At 51.6% G+C, this 23,290-nt stretch overlaps 1 protein-coding gene and 2 non-coding genes across 7 annotated transcripts in view; 1 reads left to right on the plus strand and 2 right to left on the minus strand.

Moving 5' to 3' along the window:
• Nucleotides 1–23,290, plus strand: part of fra (neogenin protein frazzled) — a 504,200-nt gene that overhangs the window by 238,192 nt on the left and 242,718 nt on the right. The gene's annotated exons all lie outside the window — the stretch shown is intronic.
• On the minus strand, nt 13,392–13,464 carry TRNAK-UUU (transfer RNA lysine (anticodon UUU)). Its single transcript has one exon. It is a non-coding gene; the product is annotated as a tRNA-Lys (tRNA).
• TRNAK-UUU (transfer RNA lysine (anticodon UUU)) lies at nt 13,717–13,789 on the minus strand. Its single transcript has one exon. It is a non-coding gene; the product is annotated as a tRNA-Lys (tRNA).

Consider the following 23,290-nt stretch of genomic DNA (forward strand, 5'->3'; position numbering starts at 1 on the left):
CAGGTGTTGCGCCTCATTACCGTTGGACTCACCTAAGGGCTTCACCGGCGTTGCCGGACAGGCACAGCGGCAAACTAGAAGCTACGTCCGGACCGGCGTCTCCTCATCGTTTCTCTCTTTGAGAGGCTTTCCCGGCGCTGCAGGCAAGCGACGGACGCAGCGGAGACAGGGTCCTACGGACATTGACAGGCTGTCGTCCCTGCCGTGTGCGAGAGCTTTCACGCGCGGCCGAGCCGCAGTTTGAGAGGGGGCCGACAGGCGGCGCGCACGCCGATGGAAGAGTAGAGTTCTGCTCCCGCAGGGAGCAGAGTTGCGCGAAGGTCCGCCATCATGTTCTAAGCTGTGCGGGAAAGCCACTTCTCGTACGTACAGGGGCTGCGTAGCTCGCTGTGTAGGGCGCTTGGGCTTTTTTTTTTCTCCTTTAAATAGATTGACTTGCTGGAAAGTTTCTAAACGTAACGCTGAAAACTAATCTGCGATTTGCCGAGGGTGTGCATACAGAAACGAAAAAAAAAAAATTGCCAAAGGTTAACAGCAACTCGTAATCATGACAAACTGACGAAAAAAGACTGGAAACGGCCTGGGAGTTTTTTTTTTTTCTTTCTGGAACCAGTAATTTCAGAAGAACAAGCAGTTCCGTTCCAGATGAGACAGTGTCTGTCCAATCCTGTCTTCCTGCGCGCACGTCTTAAGAACAAGAAGAGTATATCGATGAATTGCTTTTTTTTTCACAACTTTCACCGCCGCGTGTTCTGTACGAGTTATGCGCGGAAAATACGAAAACGCATCTCTCTAGAACCACATTAAAATAATTGTGCAACTTGTTGTAGGCAAGCAGACTAAAGCAACGCCAATGCATTGAACGAGGCGAGTCTGACATAACGAAAAAATTAACACTCAATTGCTTGCTCAACACATTTCACAAAATATACCCCGTTGCTAAGTGCAGTGATAGGGCGGATCTTTAAAGGACCTTGAAAGTATTCTTACACGTAGATATTATTTAACTTTCCTCATTTTTTATCGAAAAGCACTATCGTTTCACCTTAGTTATTAAATTACAATAGTTGTTGATTACTGTGGTAGGTTTTCCTGCCTGCTTCATCCTTATTGCGCGGAAGAAACTAATTTAATGTTCCGCTTTGCATTTTCGTACTCCTTCTTCCTAGATTCGGCTTAGGTCGCAGTATCAAACCATTTCGTGACTCCTGGATTTTTTTAAAGCCGAGGTTATAGGCTGACTTGCTGTCTTCCAGCTGAAATTATTCGCGGCATCAAGATTTGCGACACTTGTTTACAAGCGATTTTTGCCTATCCTATCCTCACATATCTCACTTAATCCTTGTCAGATGGTTCTTAAGGGCATTTTTACTAAGAACAATACTTTATAGCATAGGCAGACAAATGGTTTAGGGGGGTTTAACTGCCCAAAGTGACTCAGGCTGTGACATGGAACAGTACATGGCCTCTAGAATTTCGGCTCCATTGAAATTCAACCGCCGCGGCCGGGATCGAACCCGCGTCATTCGGGTCAGCAGCCGAGAGCTATAACCACTAAGCCACCGCAGCGGCTGCATAGGCAAATTAAATGTTTATGCAGGTGAGACTGGCATCGAAATGTAGCAAAACTTTGCATGGAATTTGCTTCTTGAACATTCATTGTTCCTTATATTTCACCTCGAATCATCAATACAGAAGGCTCGAAGCAGCAGTAGAGTAAGCAGAGCCTGCCCTAGTGAAGGGCCAAAAAGTTGCAGATGCAGACTGTAAATTCTGTACAATTTTAATGCAGTGATATGCTACAAATACTGCTTCGAGGGACAGGTATAGCCTCAAACTAGTGTCCATAAAAGGACACTAAGTGAAAGATATAGACAAACAAGATTTTCGTTGCCTGTTTCTTATTTGATAATGTGTGTGATTTGTTCAAGGTAAACAAATGTGGACACTTGAAAAATGTTTTTTACCAATGCAATTCTGATTTCGCTGTCGAAACTGGCAAATGTTGGTTGTGATGGCACTGGTAGATCTTGGAACATGTTAGAAATTTTTATTTATTTATCAATACTGTAAGCCTTTCACAGCCGCAAACAGGAGAGATTCATTCTCAAGAGCCACTTGAGGCGTCGACGCACTTCGGCCGCCGACCTTCCACATGGCACTGCGTAAAACGCTTTGCCGTTTCCCGTGCGGTTGCTGCAGTTTGGCGCACTGCAACCAGTCATAACTGACGACTGCGTCCGTCACTGCCGCTGTAGAACACCAAACCTGACGCCACAGGTGTGCACCGAAAACAAATGAATGTAGCCGACAGCGCGGGCTCACATAAGGCGTCGAGCTGACAAGGGCTCGCTCGGCGCTGCACCTGTGAAGTCAGCTTCTCCACGGAGTGTAGAACACACGACGTCACGAAAATCATGTGACCGCCTCTCGGCGAATGGCGTTCGGAGCGGTGAGGGAAAACAGACGCGCAACTCTGCTACCTTTGGTAGCATATACAGTAACTCTATGGAAGAGCGGCCGCCGCTCGCCCTGACCGGCTGGAGGGCCGGTCAGAGTCGGGCGGCGGCCGACACAACCCTGCTGCCAGCGATTGATGGAAATAGACAAGGCCGGGAGGCAAAGAAGAACAAATAATAACAGGGGAAGTGGGGACAAATGCTGTCTTTCTCCACCACTGGGTCTCCGATGGGGGGCGGAGGCAGGAGGTCGACTTTCGCAAAGTCCGTTCTGTCCGCGACGGGTTGAAAAGTGGTGCTCAGCGCTGTCTCCTGTTACCGCTGGTCGACGGCGCAAGGGCTTAAAGGGCCACGGACCACCCCAGCTCAGCAGACACTCTCTACCTCTCTTTCAGCGAGCCTCCTCTCCTTCCATTCCCTCCTCGAAATTCTTCTCTCCCGCTCCTCGTCGAGTAGGCTCGGCAAGGCAAAATCACCCCTTCCTTCTCTGACGTAAGCCGGAGGCGTGGTGTCTGTGGAGTGCGTCACGGGGCTACGTCATGGCCCCGCCTTCAATAGAATTCTTTTCTTGGTTTTTGCTGCTGGGGCTGAAACAGCGTCGTCGCATTTTCTCCGCACACTGAACGATCGAGAGGCGCGATCGGCTCGACCACCTAGACTTGTTAGCGAGCGCACCCTTTCATACATCTGTTTGTCATTCCCAGTTAGCGAGCCACCTTTTCATTTTTTTTTTTAGGCCTCCCCACCGTTTCACGAGCGGATGGGCGGAAGTCGTTTCTGTTCGAAACACACGGCGAAGTGCGGACCCGGCAACCGCCCGTTTGCTTTTCTTCATGTGTGTTTGTGTTCTGTGTGTTTGTGTCTTTTCTCCGCTCCGAAGCCCATGTCGTTCATTGGAGTCAGGGCGTACGCAAGATGCATGGAGGATAAGCGGTGTCTATGCGGAGCGCTCAAGTGGACGAGCGAGGGAAAGGCTCTGCTGCACTACTAATTAAAACCTTGTTTTGGGGGGCTCGCATAGAAGAAAAGAAACTGAGAAGGGAGCGCGCACGCAGAGCTTCTCGTGACGTGATCACGGCGGGGGGGGGAGGGGGGGGGGGCGAACCAACTCCCTCAGTTTTACTATTTTTTACTTTTTATGGCAAGGGTTCAAGGCTGTCGCCGCACGCTCCCTCCGCAGTTTTTTTTTTTTTTCCTTCATGCGGGTTTGGAGGCATGAGCCAGAACAGAAGGCGCTGCGAAAGCCTTGTGCAGACGACGCGACGCCAAGGCTACGCCCAACCTTCTCCCGTCAGTCAGAACGATGCACCAATGGAGTGCCTTTAGCGAAAGTAGCCACCCTTGACGTCAGCGGGGTGCAGAGTAGTGGGCGGGGCCCGTTTTTGAAGGAAGGAAAGAACGAACGGGCTTTGATTTGAATTTTCGCAGCTTTTCGGGGCGCGCATGGCTCTAGTATTTTGCAGAGGTTATCTTCGATGCCTCATCTATGCAGTGGGCTTGTTTTTCAAAAATGTCCGGACCCTGGTCAGTGGCCCTTTAAGCAGGGAACACATGTGCGACAACTTCGCCGACGCGCCGCACCGATCGTCGCGTGCGATCTGCCATCCCACTGCAAGCAGGGACACACGGAGCGGTGAGCATCGCTGCGCCGCTCTACCCAAGCTCCGCCCACAACCGCTGTCACACTTCGCCGCCGTGCAGCGGTGCCTCAGCGCTGCTTGTGATCGTGTACAAATATCCCAAGAAAATACAAGATTGCCTTGTTATCAGAAAGTCTGCTCGAGCAGCGACAAAGCATGCCTGCTTATGTTGCGAGCTTTCGGCAACGGCACCGCTCGCGGGCGCTCTGGGCGACGAGCTCTGCTACTGCCTGGCTGCCGTGGTCGTCGCTAGGCCTATAGCCTCTTTCGTATCGAAGCCGCAGCGGCCGGCGCTTCGGAAGTCGCCTGAGCTATAATAAAAGGCCTACTCCACACATCGCTCTACTGTCAACAGCATGATCTCACAATAAAGTAATAATATGGTCAATTTCCGCGACGCCTTCGGCAGCGAAGCGAGCGGGCGCCAGGCGAGCCTACCAGCGGCAGCTGCGAAGCGGTTGTGGAAAGAAGTTTGCTTGTATCGCAGTCGTTACCTTTAGCAGCAGCTCAGTATTGGTCAGCGATCCTCAAAAATGACATATTCTTTCACATTTCTCATCCCAGGGTTTATTATTTAAGTCAAGAACACACTTTAGCTCGTTTTTATGACACCGGCAGACGGGATGGCTCGGCCCCGAGCGCCCTGAGCATCGCGCTCTACGTCATCATGACGCTGCCGCTCTCTGCGCTCGCATTGGCTCCTGCTTCCCGTCGTTGCGTTTGTCGCATGCGGCTCGTCGTTGGCATCCAGCAGGTTGGACGCATGCGACGAGCTGCGTTCGGTCGTTGCGACGACGGTCGCAACGACGCGTCGCAGCGAATCGCACGCACTTTTCGCACATGTGTAGGAGGAAAACGGCGGTGGCGAACTGCGGGGACGGCCGGATGGACCACGGCCGGTCTCGAGCAAGGGGGGCGTGCGCTCTTCAGAATAGCGCCCCCCGTTGGCGCCAGGGATGTTTCACTTTGTAGCTCAGGCGTACCTTCCTGTTCCGTCGCCCCCTCCGCCTCTGACCTCCAAGCGCCCCTGCCAAAACGGTGCCCTGTCTAGCGAGCCCTGGACTTGCCGTCTAGTTGCACCGCGGATGGTTCGAACCCTGAGGAGGGCGTTGCACCGCTTCAGCTGCGGACATAGCCGAGTCTTCGGTGAAGCTATCCGCAGCGGGGTCATCTTTCCTTAGCCGTCGAAAAAGGGCTGCGCCTGCGCTAACTTTGCTTTTGCTTGGCGGCATGTTTGGTGGCGCGGCTCTCCGTCGTGACCAGACCACCCTCGGTTGGACATGGGTTGCTGTTGGCGGCGCAGGGTGGGAAGGAGGAGGAGGAGGAAAGCGAAGAACCCTGCAGCCTCGTCGCCGATGGTGACCAGCCGCTTGCCGAGGTTCCTGTTTTTGGCAACATTGAATTTGCGACATTTGCGCGGGGATGGAAACTGTGTCTATAGGTGAGATGAGGAGAGGACCAGTCGAGAGCGTTGACCACTGTTCAGACATGTGGGCGTCTGTCACATGCGTCCAGTGCCCGGACCCGTGGGAGCTCTTTAATGAATGATATATCTTTTTACTTGCCAGCGCGACACTGTGTAGGTTTTGACGCACGCTGCAGTTGAGGGCTGTGGATTAATTCCCGACACTCGGGATTATTGAACGGGCACCAAAATCGGTGCATGCGGGTGTTTTCGTGCTTCTCCTCAGCGGAAATGCGGCAGTCGAACGCCATATAGTGGGCCATGCACTGTGGCGGGCTCGCGTGGGAGCTCTGGTAGCGAGATGACTTCCGTAATTTACAGAGCTCTGCTACGTGACGTGTGTGTTCGAACCTTGTTTGCATATTTTTACCGCGTGGTTTGCAATGCATGTTGGGAATGATAGGCGAACTGAGTGTGGTGTCCCGGAGGCGGAGTTCGTTGCTTCAGTGACCACAGTGGCTGCCTAGAGAAAGTATACCTTATATTGGAGATGCAGTATAGTATAGTATAGTATAGTATAGTATAGTATAGTATAGTATAGTATAGTATAGTATAGTATAGTATAGTATAGTATAGTATAGTATAGTATAGTATAGTATAGTATAGTATAGTATAGTATAGTATAGTATAGTATAGTATAGTATAGTATAGTATAGTATAGTATAGTATACTGGAAGTGCAGCTGACGCGACTTGGTGGATGACTGCTGGGGTACACTTGTGGGCATTGCTTGCTAACCCAAAAAGACCTCTTTTGCATAATTAAGAGCTGCCTGGCTGTGTGTTTTCTTCTCGTTCTACTCACCGGATTCGACATCTACCTAGTGTTGAACCTACTCATACCCGCGTCTTCTTGGTCAAATTAGGTTCCAAGTAGCGCCCTGTTTGGTTTCTGTGCTGTGCTGAGTGATTGCGGTTTGCAGCGGTTGTTCTGTAATGAAACGGAATCGAAGAAACTGTTTACCATAATGCAGAGCCTGCTTTTTTCTCCAACATGCCGTCGCTCCTGCTTCGAGCGGCGATGCGCGCGGGTTCTGCCTCTTGTGGCCAAGGGGGCACGGGTCAGTCAGATATGCTCCTATAGCTGTGCCCCACGCATGCATGCCAGCGTTATTCTTTAGCTCTACCTGCACCAGCTACGAAGACATTACCTCGGTCTGAAACCGTTCAAGTGATGCTTCGAGTGCAGTAGGTGGGTGATGCGCACCAAGGCTGGAGGACAGCAAGAAAGGTCAAATCGCCCTTTGCCAACGAAGCCTGCTATACCTTCCCCGTTCCGTCGTTCGTCGTTTACCGTCTCTCGAGTTTCCGTGCCCTGTGCTCTTCTCGGTTTGCGTTGTGGTGTTTCCGGGAAGACGGCAAGCCTACTCCGGAGAGCAGAGCAGTGGAGACGAGGAGTCCCTCGTCGCCGCGGCGCGGCTGGATCCATTCATCAACGTCGCTTTGCGCGGTTCCACACGGAGGCTATAGCTTGCTTCTACTTTCGGTTCCTCCCCCTTGGGTTTCGCCCCGAAATGCGGAAACGCTAGGCAAGCGGAACGGAAGGATTGGAACTGCTGTTGCTGCGCCAGCATCGGCGTGCGCATCGGTCCCCAGAGCACCCCTCCCTTTCCCCCGCGGTGCCCCCAGGTCGAGCCCATAGCCGAGTAGCTGCGGTCGCCGAAATTTCCGCTTCGCCAGTTCTCGCGGGGACCGTAAAAGTTTCCCCTGCCGAATTTGCGTGCCCGTTTGTTCGACGCTTCTGCTGCTCGCTTTGCAGTTTATTTGTTTGCTGCGCACGCGCACTGCGAGTTTTTAGATGAAGGGCGAAAAAGTAAATGGCTAAGTGAAGAGACGGAGTGCTTTGCATTCAATGAAAGCAGGCTTGGCGTACCAGGAAAGATGACTGACATTGAGGACTTAGTTACGTTAAGGTTCTTGCTGCTGTAGTATGCATAGACTGACTAAAGGAAGATAACGTGCTGCGAACTTCAGTCAGTGTGATATCTGCATGCTCGGCATATGCAAGATATGGTTTGGTTTTTTGGTTTATTGGGGTTTAACGTCCCAAAGCGACTCGGGCTACGAGGGACGCCGTAGTGAAGGGCTCCGGAAATTTCGACCACCTCGGGTTCTTCAAAGTGCACTGACATCGCACAGTAAACGAGCCTCAAGAATTTCGCCTCCATCGAAATTCGGCCGCCGCGGCCGGGATCGAACCCGCGTCTTTCAGGTTAGCAGCCGAGCGCCATAACCACTGAGCCACCGCGGCGAGTGCAAGAAATGCGTTCAAATGAGAGCAAATCGCAGCTGCTTGGATATAGCTCTCAACCGCGAGGTGTGGTGTGGGCCACTCAATATGACTGAGGACCCGACAACCGAGGGGAAGTGAATGGGGAGGGGCAGCTGGCTTCACTCTAACGTACAACGCAAATGATTGCAAACATTACTTTAACTTCCTGTATTACGCAAAAAAAAAAAAAAAGCTGTTTGTTTCCCCGTTCTTGCTCTAATTTTTTTTTTGTCGTTATTTCCGTTATTTGTGTCGTGTTATACTATGTCGACAGAAAGGAACGAAAGCTTCCGAACCTGATTATGTTTTAGCGTATACCGTTGTTAAAGAAGCAGTGCTCATGCGCACTCCTGAGATAGAGTTCACAATGCACCGTCAGACGGGAGCAGGTTTATTCCCGTGATGGGTGGAGTTTTGCTTTGAGCAACGGGAATATTTCATTATCTCTTTGTAGGAGTTCCTACGGAGAGCTGCCGGAGTTTTGCCTTCAACTAATGCGGTGATTTCCATGGGCAGATTTCTCATGCCTTAATTTTGTTCGCTTGGTCAGAAAACTACATAAGCGTTTTTTCGGTCGTTAAGGAAGTTTTTCGTTTTGTTTGGCTTCCCGCAGGCCCCTTTAGAAACCCACACATCTGCGGAGCAAGTTTGTTTCCCTGAACACTTCTCGGCATTCCTAAACTGTAGATAACGCCTTCAGCTTCCTGCTCTCGGCGACTAGCTTTCGGGACCGCGTCATTGACACCGGGAAGCGCTTTCGAAGTGCTTGTCTCACGCAACGCACGCAGCCGTATAAAATGCCGGGCGCTGTTTTCCAGAAAAGGTTGCTTCAGCCGCGTGTGCGTCGGTCTGCGATGCCGAGGGCGCGCCTTCGCCTCGTGCGAAGCCGAGCACAAAGCGGAGCGCTGCGTCTCCAATCATGCGTCGCGCACACGCCGCTACACGTGCTGCAGGTTGCGTGCGCCTGTCACGACGCCCCCTTCTCCTCCTCGACTTACGCCCGCTTGTTCAACAGTGCGCGTGTTTGTCTGCGGCGGACGTACAACAGCGGCGCCCTGGTCTCAAAAGAGGAGAGAAGGCGCACAAAGCGCGAGTGCTGTGTGCGTCGTTGCCCGACACGACTTCCGCTTCCTTGCGCCCTAGGCCGCAGTCGTGGCATCGAACCCGAAAGCGTCGCTGCGCGTCCACTGTACTCGTGTGGTTCTGCCCCCGTGCGCACGACCTGACTGCGGCGACGACATTCCACGTGTGCACACAGCCAACGGGCGCCGAGGATGATGAGGAGCCCGTCCGCGCAATGCGCTTTGTGTGGTATGATCGTCATCGTCGACGACTCCGTTTTTTCGCCGTCACCGTGGTCTCGTCGGGACCCGTTGGCACGGACGGGGTGAGGGGGGGGGGCGTGTTTGTGCCCGCGGCATTGCGTCGTGCGTGTGCACGCGCCGTCACCCCGCGTTCCGCGCACGCGCTTCTAGAGTCGCTCGTTCGTCGAGCGAGAGCTGCGGGCGCCGGCGCCGCTGGCTGCGCTGGTGTTTTTTCTACCTCGCTGTTCCCGCGCGGTGTCTTCCTTCGGGTGCCGCCAAAAGACGTCTGTCTTTTCCTGCGTTCTTTTTTTTCCCCTCTCTCTCTTCTGGAAGCAGCGAGCGTTCAGCGCCTATGCCAGTGTGTGCACCCCTTTCGGGGTGGCGCCATATTTGGGCGCCAAGAAGGAGGCAGTCAATCGAGGGTGGAAGACGTGTTGGTGCTGTCGCTCGAGGGCCTCGGCTGCCCGCCTTATTTGGAGGAGACTGCGTGACAGGCTGCGTGCGGGGCATCACGGGGCTAAGCGGGGCGCAGTCAGCGCGGAACGTGCAGACGACGTTCAGGCTACAGTCTGCGTTACCTCAATAAGAAATAAAAAACGATGTAATATGTATACCGTTGCTTTCTCAGTAGTCTTCTGCCTTCAGCTTGTGCTACGTCATTGTGGGCTCACTGCCTCTAAAGAATGTCGTCCACTTCTTCCTGTACTGAGCTGTACCCACTGGCAAATTCTGGTTTCGAATATCTGTACCTCTAGCAGTTCTCTCCGTCTACTGTTTATTTTTTTTCTTACGCATGCGCTCTGCGCTTCGATGTCAATCTCGACGCCCTTCTTCCGACCCTTCGTTCCTCCTCATCGCAAGACCAAATCGGCGGAGCCATGATCACCGCGTAGCTTTGCTCGTCAGTCTGTTTGCCACCTGAAACGTGTCCCTCTTATTGGCGATTTTCACGAAGCAGACGCCACGCCGCGGCAGCGCCGTGAACCAAGAAGAATGGGTACTCGCGGACCATGTCGTTTGCTCCCCTGCTCGAGTAGTTCGCCGGCGCATGTAGGCGTTGTTTTCTGAACTTCTTTCCGAAAAGATATTTCTTGTTTGGCGCTGTTACATAGATATTTGCACGCTAACGGTACTAAACAGCCGCTAAGCGTCAATAGACACCTTTAGCATACTGTGTACCGTGTTCTCGTTACCGTTACCGGAGTACCGGGAGCCCGCGCGCAGCCAACGAGCATGCGCAAATCTCCTTGACGTCGCCAGATGGCGCCACGTACCCTTGAGTTACTGTATATGCTAACTCTAACGTACCCGGCTGCTACGCGCCCACCTGCAGCATCTGGACCAATCAGCGCGTGCTCACCAGCGGTGGGCGGGCTCCCTGTACTCCGGTAACGTTAACACGGTGCACGGTATGCTAAAGGTGTCTAATGTGCGAACATACTGGTGCGTGCCGCGTTGCAAAGAGAATGTGGCAAAAGGAGGTTTGCGTGCTGCATTGAAGCGCTTGCAGGTGCCTGATAGCGCAGTTGTTTGCAGGCACCTATAGCCTGTATTTCTGAAGGGAACTGGTCCTTGGAATATAAGGGCCTATGTAAATATTCGGCGCTGCTTGTTAAGAAACACGCATCAGTGCGCACGCATGACTAAAGGGCACAAATATTTGAACTGCTAAGAGTTTTGTGTATCTCTGTAATTGCACGGCTTATTACTGCGTCTGCGCACGAGCGCGAGGAAATGTGCAGCTTAACGAGTTAAGCTCAAGCGACAGTGACAGGCAAACTTTTGTAGCCTACTTGTTTCTTGCGCGAGCAGCATGCCAGTCGCTCCGCCTTGCTTCCATATAATGCTGAATGCAAATAATTGGCCTTCTAGTTTTGTCTTTTTTCTGTTGTACTATAAAGTCTTCATGCTTTAAAGTTCTCTTCGAAGCTCCGGCGACCGTCTACCTGTAGCCGTTTTCGCGACGGCCTATTTTCAAACGCCACAGAGCGATTTCTTCCTTTTCTCTCGTTCATTCATTTACGGCCGCGAGATTACAGGCTGCTTGGCTGGAGCGATGTCGCACCCATTTTCTAAAAAAACCCGAGCTTATCGTTAAAATTTGAAATAAGCGCCATTCTCCTCGGCTCATCCCGGACACAGTGTACTCCAACGCCGCCATATTGAACCAGCAGATGCGCCCCTTGTAGGTCGAGAAAATCGCGAGTATGGTCTTCCCGTACTCCGACCTGAGCGTTTTCATCTCGGTTACTTCCATCTCGTAGGCATTCTTTCTTTCTTTTTTTCAGCGACAGCTGCTAAGACCGCATTCCCCCATCCTGCGGCGTCTTTGTCGGCGGTGTAGCACGCCAGATGCCATGAGTAACCCTGATTGGTCAGAATGGGCTGATGTCAGGCATGACGTCATGACAATACGACAACTGGTTCGACAACTGGACTTATAAATTGAATTTTTTTTTTTTGTAAATATAGGAAGGCTTATTAGCCTATAAACAGCTCACATCAACAGGCGGAATTTGCCAAATTCTCACGGCTTTTAGTGGAAATAGAAAAGCAGCAAAGCGGTACCGTTGTTATTTCATTGGGTTGTCAAGTTAGAGAAGTTAAAACGGAAAAAGAAAAAAATGCCCCCTTTTAACTTGCCTATATAGAACATGTCTAGCGTGCAGCATTTCAAGCACGTGTATCAAAAAGTTCGTGAAGAAAAACAGCTTGGGTTCCTTCACACTTCCTTCCAATGTGAATATTTCTCACCAGTCCGCACCGTCTCTCGAACCAAATACGCAGACACAGGAAACGTACCTCGTCAGTTACTTACGCTTTATCTCTCTCACACTCTTTTTTTTAATATCTCTAAAGTTCACGCGGCTGCCAGATCATTTTATACTGCATCCCAGTAGTTCCTTGGGGCACTACCAAAGCGGCGATAAGTACACAGGCAACGTTTTGACGCTGCGGAATGCAGTGCTAGTATAAAATAGGCATATGGGTGCCTAGGATAGCGTGATTTAAAGTGTGCATGCTCCCAGCGCTATTTCATATCGAGCGTTAACGTACACTTGTTTTCAGTAGGCTAATTCCCGAGTTTAGCATGAGCAACTCTTGCGTGCTCTAAAATATCGTTTCCAATAAAAGCGGCTCCCTTTCAAGCAAGGCCCCTTGACTCGGACTGAATTCGTCGTTGTTACCGCCGTCAGCAAAACGCTCACTGGTTATAAATGGGGCACCGGGCTTTCGCTTCGTGTCGTCGCGCCTATAGCAAAACGTATGAGTGATAAACTTGCTTCATTTTTATTTAGAGTAACGATTCTGCCGCTTCTAGTTCTAAAGAGAAGCGGCGGTTTGTTAACAAATGTTTCCCGTTCTAACAACCAGGTGGCGCCACTAGGCTGAGCTGATGGTTGATTCTCCGTTTGGACACGCTTATCTAACAGTGCGAAAGGGAGAAATGGCGTAACGTCCCACAGATTACGGGCGTTTAGCATACGTAAGCGTGCATACATACTCTTATGGTATGTATCAGCGTCGACTTATACTCTTTTCTAGCCATGTCTGTGTATGCCGCGATCAGACGACACGCAGACGACCAGGACAGGAGGAACACGTTTGGTTGAAGAGCTCTCTGCCTTTGGTAGTGCTGCAAGTTAGCTATGCGATGGAGTATAGGAGGCGCGCAGCACGCGCTTCGGGCGTTGCGATTCCATATCCTTCGAGAGACCGGGAGATTGACTTGGTTATCATTCAAGCTCGCTAGAGACGGGGATGGTTGCATCCAGTCATATGGGCACGTTTTCTACCAATGAAAATCTTTTACGAAAAACTAAAATGAAGGGGAAAAGATCCTACTATTCGTCCAAATGATCATAAGAGCTAATAGGCTATCTTCTACAAAAAAAAAAAAAATAGAGCTTCCTTACCAGCTTTTTGATGGTGAGAAGAGAAGAGGCATAGAAATATTTCTAAAAATAGTACCCACACTAGCAGTAGGTTGCATATGTTTCGGTATCGCGATATTCATCAACGGCTGCAGTTGAACGAGGTGGCTGGCTGAACAGAGTAAGACCGGGGCAAGTGAATACGTAAATTTATTCACGTAGCAAATAAAACAAAGTTAAGCTGCTTCTAAGCAAGTGATGAACTTGATCTTTCTGTGGAGGTTCTCGTGCAACATTGAGGACTGTGAGCAGAACCTCTCGGTTTTGCCATAAGCTACCATCGTAAAGTGAGAAAAAAAAAACTGCAAAAATAGACGCGCCCGAGCAGGGGCTCGAACCCTGGACCGTTAGGTTAAAAGCCTAACGCTCTACCGACTGAGCTACCCGGGCAACTGTTTGGCGCTATCTTCAAAGGGCTCCTGAGGATTTCGCCATCAGCTATCTGTAAAATGAAAAGAGGTAAAAAGAACTAAAAAAAAAACACGCCTAAGCAGGAGCTGGAACCCTAGACCGTTCAGTCCGAAGCCGAACGGTCTACCGACCGTGCTACCCGGGCAGCTGTTCGGAGCAATTCTTGAAGGACTCCGAAGGTTTCACCACCAGCTGCCACTGTGAAGTAAAAAAAAAAGAAAAAAAGACGTACGCCCGAGCAGGGGCTCGAACCCTGGACCGTTAGGTTAAAAGCCTAACGCTCTACCGACTGAGCTACCCGGGCAGCTGTTTCGGGCAATCTCAAAGGGCTCCTAAAGCAGGTGTTGCGCCGTGATGAATGTTCCCGCGACTTTTATCGAAGTATAGCTTGGTCCGCGACATCTGCTCATCCTCTGACTTCCCGCAGACGTTCGCGTGCTAGCGCCTTCCCGAGTGATTTCACGTGCCCTTTGACTAGGGCCACATCGAGCGCAGTTTTTAGTTTGCGCTGCTGTCATAGGTTCGTTTGTTCAAATTTGTTAGAGAGCGTTGCAGTCCCCTGCTGTTATCTACCTAGATGTCGGGGATTCCCAGGACCTCGGTTTGTAATCAATTCTCGTTCGTGAAACGAGACAATGCATCGCTATCGTTCGCTTAAAAGTCACCGCGTGACTCGCTTCGTCGATCCGCGCAGCGCAACTCGCACTTGCCATTCAAAAGGCGCCAAGTTGGGAGGGCATGCACACCCGGGACCGTGACACACGTGACCGCCAACCAGTTTCCACTGTGTGCGACAGAATTCGCTCGAAGCAAGGACCACGAACCCGCCTCAGGTTCGGTGGTGATTGGAGAGGGTGTATCTAAACCGTGTATTTCTTGGACTGTTCTGGTTGTGAAAATGGCGTTGAGCATGGTTTTCTCATGTGAAACTTCTCTCTTGGAGGAATGGGATGGGATGGGGACGGGATGACCGCCTCCATGCCCATAAAACCGCCCCTTGTATAATGCTCTGCACCTGGCAACCGCTCTGTGTAAATGAGCCCGCTTCGATGAATTGTTTGCCGCGCGCTTTCGAGCGAGGCGTCGTCGTGGACGCGGCTCGCAGCTGCGCGCTGTCCCACGCACTCTCTCCCATCGCCGGCCATCGCGGAGTGAGCGTGCATCGGGGCGCCACCGAGAGTGCGATCGCCTCGTGTTTGCATTCGCGCGTGGCGCCACCGTACAACGCTCGTACCGCCGAACCTCTTGTTCCGTACATGGGTTAAGCCCGGTTTGGGCGTCTATATGCACCTTGTAGGCGGTCTTTCTGCAGGTGTACTTCGTTTACTGGGATAGCTGTCACTATCAAGCTAGATAGTGACAGCTATGCGTGGATGAAGAAGTGGTTAATGGCGGCAATGAAACCAATTCATGTTTACTTCGTTGTCTTGTCTGCGCGTTGTGGCCCAGCAGGGGAAACGTGCGTCGCGCTCTTCGTTTTTGTGGGGTGTGAAGCGTGTGCCTTTGTACGAAGGGGAGAGAGGGTAGGAAGAGGAGGGTGGGAACAATGCAGACAATCGCCGCTCGCCATCTGGCTTCCGATGCATGGCACTCGTTATCGGAAACAAAAGTTTCCAGGTGACACCAGTGACGACTACCGCTTTGCTATCTTTCAGTGGCTGAAGCCCACACGTGTCGAGGTGATAGCGGACCTGCCTTGTCTAGCATCTGCGAATTAAACGCCTGAATCACCAGTCGCGCATCCTGGAGATTTTTGTCACTGATAGTACGTGCACACTTGTGAACAAAAGTGGTATATGGGGCTCGAGCTGGGGTTAGACGTCATTGCGGCGCCATTTTCTGGCATCGTATGTTGTCGACACAGACGCAAAGCTTAGCAATTTCATCCAGGGACATGCCGATTTCTGCTTTCCATTCGTGTGCTTGGCGAAATCGTCGAAAGGTGTCGCAACAACAGGGAGCCGAGCAACGCGCATCTGGCATATCCCTATAGTTAAGCGACTCGGGCTATGAGGGACGCCGTAGTGAAGGGCTCCGGAAATTTCGACCACCTGGGGTTCTTTAACGTGCACTGGCATCGCACGGTACACGGGCCTCTAGAATTTCGCCTCCATCAAAATGCGGCCGCCGCGGCCGGGATCGAACGCGCGTCTTTCGGGATAGCAGCCGAGCGCCGTAACCGAGCCACCGCGCGGCGGCACATATCCCTAGGGGGATTTGACGTCGACTTACCTTTACGCTGTATTCGGAATCAAACCAAGCTTCAAGGAGGTTATGAATGGCATGCATCACCTGTGCACGTGTTCGCTTAGTGCGAGTCGGTGGGTTCGTCCGATGTGTTCCAATAACCGAGACGAACTCGGTTCGCCGGGCCGCTTCTAACGAGCCTGCGTTCTTGAAATGGCGAGCTATAGACCAAGAAGCAAAACGAGACATTTTTGCAATTTCACGCTCCGTACACACAGAGCATCAGGCGCATCTAAGAAAAGAAGGCCGCGGGGCCTACTTTTATGAATGTGAGCTGAGCGTTGGGCTGTCGAGTTCCTTTCGATGCTGCCCGCTTTGTCGAATTCATTCAAAATGGACATTGCTCGTTGGGTCGTTAATCTTATCGGTTGTGAGTTTTCGGGCCGTCAAAATGTCAGCAGTGTTTAGCAATGGTTTGATTACAGCTGATGCGACGTGTATGACGTCACTCAGTGAAAGCGAGTGTCGTGTACCAAGCGCCCATCCAATGGTTACGAAACCACGTGGCGCTATGCATTGTTAAGCAATAGATAATTAAAGAACTATAAATACCTCATTTTCAGTGGCCGGTTTTCTTCTTTCAAATGATGCGTTAGATATTAGAATACATGGATCATCGTGCGGTATTCGCCTATACGACCGGTAAATAATTTATAATCGAATTCCTTCTGTCATGATGTGATGTCGGTGTATATTACCTGAACGATGGCTGTGACGTGTACTTCATGGCCATGACACGCTAGGTAGAAAATAGACGTTATTATAACTGCTGATACGTCTTTTGCGGTCAATCCAGCGTTTGAAGCACGCTGATGTGAGTGTTGCGGCGAATTAAAACTGCGTATCAGCATTCATACTGCAGTTTTTTTTTTTTGTGCCTCATGTGACCAAAGTGATAACTACACGTCACAGCCATCGTTCGATTGACGAAACCGAAATTGAAATAGCAGTGAGAGAATGTTTTCAATTATAAATTATTTACCGGTCGTATAGGCGAATACCATGTGGTGATCCATGTATTCTAATGTCTAACGCATCATTCGAAAGAAAAAAAGCACGCTAGCAACAATTTGGTGTCTATAGTCCATTAGAAGAGGTACAAGGTTCATGTACATGGGAACTGACAGCGTCGCCACGACCAATTACCCCTTCAACGGCTGACGACCAAAGGACGTCGGCGGGGACAAACCGTCGCGAGGGGGCGAAGAGGTCCCATTTTGCTCATTTTCTGCTCTCAAGAGTCAAGAGTGTGAATGTTTGACGGCGGGTTTGTCTCGGACCATGCGGGATGGGGCTAAATATCTCAGTCGACCTTACTTGGGACAGCGTGTGCGTCGCCAGCGTGGAAAATAACGTTCCGAGTCTCTAGGCGTGCACTGTAGAAAATGGCAGCGCAAAAGAAACGGGGACGAAGATGTAGAAACACAGACGGCATGGATCCCGTTTCTTATGTATGCGCCGCCACTTTCCACGATGAATCACCGACTATCCCGCACCACGATATCGATCGATGCACTGTAGCGGTGCCATCATCCAATGGTGTACACATTGTTTGTGCGATTTTTTGTTGTTCTTTTTCCGGCGGTTGCGTACGTACATGTAGAATGTGGAAAAGTGTATAGTCTCGTCTCTGACGCTGATTATTTTTTGTCCGCCTTTTCTCTTTTTCTTCCTCTCTGCAGGTAAGCAGCATTTCTTTGGTGCACCCCCGGAATGGCGGCCGTCGCGCGCGCCGCCACGTGTTCGCTGTGAAAGCGAGCTCTCTGGGATCCGGCTAACGCGACGTCTCGTTGCCCAGCCCTGCTGCTGTGGTGAGCTCGGTGCTGTTCACGAGCGCCACTTGGAATGCGGCTTCGTGAAAGTCTGTGCTGGTCTTTCTGTCGCGCCTTCCGCGCTTGCCGCAATCGATACCGAAGCAAGACGAGTCTCCTTTTCGGCCTCGTGCCTTTGCGCTGGTTCGTCAAGAAAGAGTTGTTCGGCTGGCCAACATGTTCTGATACGCCTTGACTGCCACTGAGCTGCCGGCGGCTTCTGTTTAAACGACAAGATGCGCGATGGACAGTGCAGGAAGGAAGATGAGCCTTTCATGCAGAGCGCGAGCGTAGCGCCTTTTCCATTTAGTGACACTGGCTGCTCGTCTACGGAGCACTGGAAACGGAATACGTGCGATAAGTATACCTCGTCTCCTGATACAGCCTCCTCTGCGGTGCGCGCGGTAGGCATGAAGGAATTCTAATTTATCCTATGGTGTGTGTATGTGTGTGTGAGAGAGAGAGAGAGAGAGAGAAAGCGTAATGGTGAGGGTAATATACTGGACCGCAGATTGTGTGTGCTCGCGAGATAGACAGCTTTTTCAGGAGGAAGCTGGCTGTCAAGTTGTGTACGCGCAACGATCTCACCCTACGCATCTCCTCCCCAATGACGACGGCGTGCGCGGTGTCGAACGGAAACTCGCGATCAGCCATGCCCGTTGCGGCAGAGCGTTGCGTCTGTTACAACTGGTTATTTTCGATTTTAGCGGTACGGGAATCTTAAAAAAAAAAATCACTGGTGATTACGATACACTGCGAAATTTGAGCGCAGCTGTCGCCTCTATGTCACCAGTTCGTCTGGCGTGAAGAGAAAGAAGCGTAGAGGTACAGGCGCGCTACGACAGATGACGCCTCTAGCTGTCACTTGACGTTTTTGGAGCTCGCGCCGAATACCGCCGCTCGCCGCCACCGACTCTGCCTTCCTCTTCGCGCTCTCTTCGCTATCGCCGTCTTTCTTCTTCCGCTGCGGTTGGCTTTGGGTTACGCCGAGGCACGCCGCTCGACCCGGGGAACGGGCGCCTAAGAGCTCCGCTGTAAAAAAAAAAAAAAGTTATCCTACGATCTCTCGAATGCTTCGTTCTCAAATCACGGTGTTTCGATATAAAAAATTCCAACCATTACGACCTGTTGTAATTCTCTTCACACCTGTAGAAAATTAAGTTCGCATTCCGCGTTGTGAAATTAAATAGCCTTTTCGAGGCTTGCATAATCTATAGGCGGCAGAAAAAAAGAAAGAGCTCTTTTCTTAAGAATTTTCAAATGGTGTCTGAAAAGGTTGGTCTAAAAGACACCCCGGGATGATTTAGCACGGAGCAGAAATGTCCGTCTTGGTGTCAACTAACCTTACGACCCTTCTCTCACGTTTTTACTGGCAGATATCCTAAATATGGCGAGTAATTCAAAGATTCGACTGTGGTGGTTGGTAATTACGATGTCATCCCGCACTCTATAGCTCGAGTGTGGGGCAGTTCTCTCATTGGCAATATATGGCCCGACAAGCAGCGCTTTAGTTACTGGGCCACACATCTCCCGCCTGTTTGTTTTGTGAGCATGGACACGATATAAATGTGTAGGCAAAGAACATACGTCTTGTGCAATTGCGGTCGTCGGCAATGGAGGAATACAAAAAAAAAAGAGGAAAGAAATGAAGCAGGGTCCTAACAGCGGCATGAAAGGACTAACGAGAAACGTGATGAATATTTAATGCTCCGCGGGCAGTGGAAGAAATTACAGCGGCAGACAGTGCGCAAACAGCGCGGATTTCCATAGCGAGCTCTCCAGCTCTCCATAGCGATTTCCAGGTCTCTCCGCGGTGTTGCGCAAAGGAACTTTGCAAACAGCCAAAGTCTCTTGTCGCTAGCCCTGTTGCTTCTTCCCCCCGATTTGTCTTGTTTTTTTTTTTTTTTTGTACTGCAATCCTAGCGTACGTGGGGGCCTTATCGTGCTTAACGCAGCCAGACGAAGCGGTGTCTCAAGACAACGTCAAATAGGAGGCAGAAGAGTAACCAGGCTTTGACTTTGAACAGTCGAAGGAGCGAAGCATAAGCATCGCATTGCGCTCTCTTTGTTCTTCTTTTTCTTGTCGGTAGCGCTGTTAAGAGTTTCTCCTTTTAACGCGATGACTCGTACACAGTGTCTTGCCGCCGTTGAATCGGTCTTTGCGTTCCAGACTGCTTTGCTGCTTATGTAAATAGTCCCGGGGCGCACTCGGTTCGTTCCGGTGCTGCCTCTCTGGGCTCTGGAAAGAAGCGCCCAGATAGGGAGTCTGGTCCAGCGCCAGTCTTTGACCCTTTTCTTTTTTTTTTTTGTCCGTACGGTTCATCTTTGTTTTTTGTTATTTTTTTCAGTCTTCAACTTTGCGCTTTGTCAGCGGGCTCGCCGCGCAGCTTCTGATGCGAACTTTTTTCACCGTCTCGTCTCTGTTCTCCTCGCTTTCGCAACCCATTCCCTTCCATTTTTTTTCTAAGATCCGCCCCTTCTAGCTGCTTATCTCTGTCTCTCCCTGAAGACACGTCCCCGGGCGTTTTGAAACCTCGGTTCTTCTTTGTTTGCCCTTAAACTGGATCCCCGAGAACAGACCACGCTTTGATGCATGCCGCCCTGGACTGTCTGCTGCTGTATCTTCGCTTTAAAACCCTCTTCTTTCCCTTCCTTTTCTTTGACCACTGCGTGTCCCTTTGGACAGCCCCATCCTTTGCAAGGGAGCAGATAAGAGGCGGTTTCTTGCTCGAGCTGTCTTCGCTTCTTCTTCTTCTTCTGCTGTTCCTTTTCTTTTCCTCCTAACTTGCGTAACCAGCAAACGGCAAGGAGAGAACCAGGCGGAGAAAGAACCCCCGAACAGATCTCGGCCTAGGAGTCGTCGTGAGCGGCGTTGCGATGATCGTTCCTCTTGCGCGTGACGAAACACGGCTCGTGCGGAATCTGAAGCAGGGAAAGAGAACGCGGGGGAGAGGGCTGCAGTGCGCGTCCCCTGGGAGACACTCGCTGCTCTGCATGGGTGTTCCGTTCGGTCCGTTTGTTGCCGGCGAGGTCCCGCCATTTGCGCGACCAACTACTGGCCCGTGCAGTGCCGCTGTTGGATCGCCCGCGCCTCTCCGTGGGGGGAGCTCCTTGTTCGGAAAACAATAAAAGTTAGAAAGTAACGCAAAAGCGAAATTAAAAAGCGCCATATAGTTCTAGCAGCCGCTGTAAGGGAACTGCACTTGCTGCAAGAAGAGGAGCGGAGGCCTAGGAGAAATTGAGGCTCTTCTCTCGCTTTGAGGCTGTTGCCTTGCACCTTTTTAGACCGTCCCCGTTAGCGCCGTCTGTGCGTTTCCCGTCGCTTATTTCTCCCTAATTGCCTAGTGCACTGCCTGCATGCAGGGAGGGAGAAAGGGAGGGAGAAAGGGAGGGAGGGAGGGAGGGAGGGAGGGAGGGAGGGGGGACGTTCCGGTAGAGCATGCAATTGAGGCGCGTTTCTTGGCCGAAACGGGTTCCTCACCCGACTGGGTCCCGCCAACCGTGTGATTTGGGCACCAATAATTCCCCATTGAGGAGAAATGAGGAGGCGAAGGCTCTAAACGAGAGAAAAAAAAGGATAAATAGTAAAGGGAGGGCGCTGGATACTTCCTATCCGTACAACTTTGCCTCTTCGGCGAGAGGTGGTTGCATGCAGCCCTGCTGTGGTCGGAGATCGCGCCAGCGGTGTGTTCGGAGGAGGGAACGTGCGCGGCGCGAAGTAGTATTACGAAACGGCGGTGGCTGCGGAGCCCGAAAGTGGCTAGCCAGGGCGGGAATACTAAAGCAAGGCAGGGATTGGAATGAAAAGAAAGGGGTGGAGGTTGGGGTTAGCGCGCTTGCAAAGCCAACGCTGTATGTGGCGTAGCTCGCGGTGCACCGCAGAAGCGCGCGAGATTTGTTGCCCCTCGCTTACGGCTTTCGCATCTCGGAGTCGAAGGTCGGTGAAGAGCGAAGGAGAGGATTTCGCGGGCGCCTGCTACCCGGCCGCCAGTTTCGCGAAAGTGTGGGAAACTGGGCGACTCCTTTCAGCTGGCGAGTTCGTATATGGGACGCCGTAGCGCGCGTCTCCGAGTGCGCGCAGTTTTCGAGCAGATTTGCTCAGAAGCGTCGTTACACGTATAGACCGTGAAGAGCGCTGGCGCTCCTTGTATTTTTTCCCCCCGTGATAGAGGGGTGAAATCTTTGGGTGGGTGGGGGTTTTATCTCCGTTGCTTTCTTGGTGGGTTGTTACGTTGTTGAACGCTATAGGTAGCGGCAATGCTTTGGCGCACTTTTAAGGCGAAATCATGATGGCTCATTCTCCCCTCCGTCCTTCCCTCCGGCAGAAGGCTCGGACTTGAGCTGAAAAATAAAAGTTATCTCTCTCTCTCTCTCTCTCTCTCTGCGGCGTTACATCCGGCGTTACATCAGTCGGTGTGCGGCAGCTAGTAAAGGAGGATGGCTCCCAAGCGGTGCAGCCGTAACAAACATAGGCAGGCACTGGCAGTCGACGTAGCGCGGGAAAAGCTTCCGCCTAGCGCAATTTAGGCTGCCAAAGTGTCCCCATAGTTTCTATCTCTCCGGTGTCCCAATGCTTGGTGTTCTTTTGTGTTCTGATGTATAGATGGGATGAACACACATGCGGCAGCTGCTGAGAAGCTTTCTCTTTCCATGTAGTTGCAATTGCGAAGGTCAAAATAAAGGAGAGGAGATGGCAGAAAGGGAGAAGGAGATTGAGGGGCTGGGGGGGGGGGGGGGGGGGGGGAGAATAAAGCGTGATTCCCTTCTCGGCATGTCTGGACCTCATTGGAGAATCGGCACGATCGCAAGGAGACGCATAGCAGAGGCGGCGACGCCTAGCGAACGAGTTCTCGGGGTGGTTTGTTGTTTGGCCTTATCGCATCTTTGTCGGAGGACGCGCGGAATGGACGGCGGAAGCGCGCCGAGGCAATCGAATTTGGCGCGCTCGGAGATGGAAACGACTGGAGAAATCAGGGAAGGACGTCTCTAAATTAAATTTACCCCCAAACTGCGCGTGAGGAACGAATAGAAAAGACAAAAGAAATGTGAAGAAGAAGAAGGAGGGAGCGGGACCACATCGCGAGGAGCGCTATGCATGCCCCGTTCTTTTTCTTCTCCTCCTCCAATTCTCCTCTCCCTTCTCTCCCGCCGCGGGGTCTATGCGGAAGCGTGAAAAAGCGGCGCTAGAAAGGAGGCTGCTGTGTCTGCTTTTCTCTCGGAATCGCGGGCGAGTGGTCGGGTTATTGCTTTCTTTTTTGTGCGCGTTACTTTACAGCTGTTCCTTTCGTTCGTTTCCCGGCCGGCTCTTTCTTGGCGGTGCAGTCTCTGCTGTGAGCCGTCGAAAAGCACTGCTTCGTTGGCACTACCACGAGCAGCCTTTCACTCTGTTCGTGTTCGATAGCTGTACGGAGACGACGGTGTTCGCAAATGGTAAGCGGCTGCTTTCTGGGGCTTCCGCGAGTTCTTTGACCTCGTAGCTGGAGTCACAGAGGCGGTCGTTTGATATGGTGGTGATAATTTTATGGACAGCTTGCTCGAGGAGCGCCGTGCATGACGCAGGCGCTTTATCTTACCTCCACAGCCGCGTTTACATGAATGCGACAGCAGCGCATCGCATTTCCTAGCGTAGCCAGTGGAGCCGATGCGCTGCTGTTTACACGTACAGCATCAATTCCGGTGGGACAGTGAACCTTCGCACATTGCACGCGGCAGAGGGGTCCTGTGACCTCCATCTTAAGCCAAGTCTG

Source organism: Amblyomma mixtum, chromosome 6 (assembly GCF_055824585.1).
Source record: "Amblyomma mixtum isolate Tamu chromosome 6, ASM5582458v1, whole genome shotgun sequence".
NCBI lineage: Eukaryota > Metazoa > Arthropoda > Arachnida > Ixodida > Ixodidae > Amblyomma > Amblyomma mixtum.